A 3,603-nucleotide genomic window follows, 5' to 3' on the forward strand; every position below is an offset into this window, starting at 1 on the left:
CGGAGCGAGTGCCGCGCAGCTGCTCCTGTCCCTGAAGGAAACAGAGGCTCCGGGGACCGCGTCCTGGCGCCTCCCGGTGTGGCCGCAGGACCCGCTCGGTCCTCCCCTGGGGAGCGTGGGATTTGTTGGCGTCGGAGCTCATGGCGGTGGCGGGGACGCAGATATTTCACACGCCAGGGGTCCCCCCGCGGGGTGGTGTCCGTGGGGGTGTTGGGGTGGGGAGAGGGCAGCTTTTCATCGGAAGGGTCTTCTCTTGCCCATGGACACAAAGCCCCGGTCTGTTAGCGCCGTTCAGGGCGCACAGGGCTCCGAAAGCGGGTGCGGTGCCGGGTGCGGTGCGGGCGCCTTGGGGGGTCCCTGTGTGCGGTGTGTGGCCTTGCCGGGCTGGGCGTCCAGCTTTCAGGGCTGCCACCTCCTGGAGCTCCTCGCCGGTCATAACCGGGGAACTGGAACAGACGCGCCACACGCTCTAAAAAGATGCAGAAACGCTGAAAAACACGACCGAGAACAACCGGGCCCGTTTGGAAAGTTGCGGTAGGAATGACTGTTGTTTTGAGTCTCAGCTCACAGTTTTCGTTTTTTGCTCATTACCCTCCAGTGTTTTCCTTCATGCTGATGTGTTTTATGTAAATAAACCCTATTTCACTGATACAGCTTTGTATGTTAACTTTTGAGAAGTTGTAAGATTCTTTGGGGCCTCCCAACCCTTACTTTCTCTCCCATCCCTCAAATTACTGTCACACTGAGCACTTACAGTATGTAATATGTAAAATACATATGTATATATACACACACACGCACACACACATATTGCCTATGTTTTTAACTTCTTGAGGGGAGAGGTCTGTCCTTTATCTTTGCCCAGGGTTGGGTAACATGGCGATTTGCACATAGTAGCAGCCATTCAAGTGTTAGAGTCAGAAAACTCATCACAAGTCTGATGTGTGTTGTGAGGAGGAGGCAGGGCCACCTTATAAGTCAGCACTGTCCGAATTTTGAGTGGGGACAATTGGGGTGTCAGACCTCAGCCTGCACATTTGTACGTGTCTTCCATTGCCATGGTCAACACGATGTTTTTAGAACGACCATGCTTGGTACTTGTCAGTAACTGTGTCTGACTTAGGTGAGTGGAGGGACTAATTTGATTGGATTTTGTGTTCTAGCTCCTCTGGTAAGAAGCAGCCATTGGTGCCGCTGCAGTATTCCAACTGGCTGCCACACTCTGCTTGGCTTTTGTAGGACTAGTGTGTGTGTATAAGACATAGTCATGTTAGTCCTTGTTTTTTGTGTGTTTTAAAAAAATATATATTTTTATTGATCTCAGAGAGGAAGGGAGAGAGATAGAAACATCAATGATGAGAGAAAAATAATTGATCAGCTGCCTCCTACATGCTGGGGGTTGAGCCTGCAACCGGGGCATGTGCCCTGACCAGTAGTCAAACTGTGACCTCCTGGTTCATAGGTCGACGCTCAACCACTGAGCCACACTGTTAATCCTTGTTTTTAATCGTTATTCCTCCTCCTCAAGTGGAGGGTATGGAGACTGGTCTCAGAATAACAGGTGAGTCACCTGCTTGGGAAGGTCAGCAGGCTCCCTGTGCAGCTGTGCCGGGTGAGAACCACATAGCCTTGCCTTACACTGCTGGTTCCATCTGCCTGTCTCTTTTGCCTTTTTGTCTTTGTGTTCCCACAGCGCACAGTAGGTGCTCAGAAATGTCTGCGGGTTACCTGCAACGGAAGGGAAAATGCAGGAGCCCCTTCCAGCTGTCAGAACCGCTGGTGACCTTCCAAGTTGGACTCTTGCTTCCTACTTCCTCCTGTCTCCTGCTCTTTTTTCCTCTGTAATTTTAAAGGAAGTGGAGCTCTGTGGTTAGGTGGAGAAAGTTGCTGATGAGGCTGTGCAGGGCTTGGGGGGAGGGGCAAGTTAATGTGAGCTTTTGAGCTGGTGGAGTGGATGGCTCAACCTTCAGTGACTCAGTGAGATGCCTGGCTTAGCGTGGAGGAGGAGCCGAGGATTGTAAACCCTCCTGCTCACTAGCAAATACTGTTGGCTGAAGCAAGGCTTATCACACCCTGTGCTTGGCTCTTGAATTGCGATTATTTTGCATAGTTTTTAAAACCAAATCAGAACATTTTTATTGACTGTGTGTGGACTTCCTTGCGTTTATCTGTCCCTTTAAAAACACACCTCTAGATGCAAAATTAAATGCCCTACCTCTTGTCTTAAATGCCTTTCTCTATTGAAAGTGTCTCCTTTGCCTTCTTTCCTATATGAAGCTGTCAAAATGTATCCTTTGTGTTATTCAGCAGGGCTGTAGAGTTTGGAAATGAACAGTTTTCTTTGTGTCTTCAGTGGCACATTCTAATACTCTTCAGTGTCAGGCTCAGATTCTAATAGTTCTCACCGTCCTCTGTACCAAGACTTTGTATAAAATGCTCTGCTTAAATTGAGAGCTCAGCCAGTGTCAAGTGATTTAAAATATACCCGAACTTGCTGATGCCTGTCGAGAATTTCAACGTGTTAAGCCCCGCACGGCACGTCTAATGTGTGTGGTATTTCCTGTTCTGTGCTAACTAGTGCAAACACTGTAAAAACCCTCCCTACTACCTTTTATGGGGCTGAATAAATATTTATGCTCACTACTCTGTTAGAAATAACCTCTAGTTTACCACCATTATATGGAAGTGATAATCAACTAGTCACTAAGCATTTTTGTGTTTGAATTACACACACACACACACACACACACACACACACTTTATTTTAAGGGGGGGAGGAAGGCCAAAGAAAATGGGGAGGAGGGAAGGCTGAAAGAAAAGGGTGACACAGTAATATGTCTCTGTGACTTCAGCATTGTAAGTATGCCTGAGAGAGAACAAAAATGTGAGATGGATGTCGCTTATTTAAAAGTAAAACAAATACGGAGACACTGGATAACAATGAAGGTCTGCTCACAGATCTTCTTTAAGTGTGAGCCATGCAGGTTCTTGGTTTCTTTGGTCAAGTCTCGAGTTCCATATGGTGCTGATGTCTTTGTTAGCTCACACTCACTTCCTGCACTTATTTTTGTGCGGAAGCCTGCCTGGTCCCCAGGGAAAAGCTTAAGTGGTAGGAGGAGGGGTTATGAGTGGTTAGCAAGATCTCAAAGCAGAATAATTCATGCACACAATCTAAACAGATAGCTCCCAGTTCAGAGCAAAAAAGAATACCCAATCCCCTGACCTACTGTGCTACTGATTCTTTTGTTGTGGTTCAGATCGTTTTATTTTCCTTTTGGGGTTCATTATTTATGTTTTAACTAGTGACCCGTTGCACGAAATTCGTGCATGGGAGGGTGGGGTGTCCCTCAGCCCAGCCTGCACCTTCTCCAATCTGGGACCCCTTGGGGGTTGTCTGACTGCTGGTTTAGGCCCTATCCCTGTCCCTCTCACAATCCGGGACCTCTGGCTCCTAACTGCTCATCTGCCTGCCTGCCTGATCTCCCCTAACCACTCTGCCTGCCGGCCTGCTCACCCCCAACTTCCCCCCCGCTGGCCTGATCGCCCCCAACTGCCCCCCCTTTCTGGCCTGATCTCCCCTAACTGCCCCCCCTTGCCAGCCTG

The sequence above is a fragment of the Myotis brandtii genome, unplaced genomic scaffold (genome assembly GCF_000412655.1).
Source record: "Myotis brandtii unplaced genomic scaffold, ASM41265v1 scaffold55, whole genome shotgun sequence".
NCBI lineage: Eukaryota > Metazoa > Chordata > Mammalia > Chiroptera > Vespertilionidae > Myotis > Myotis brandtii.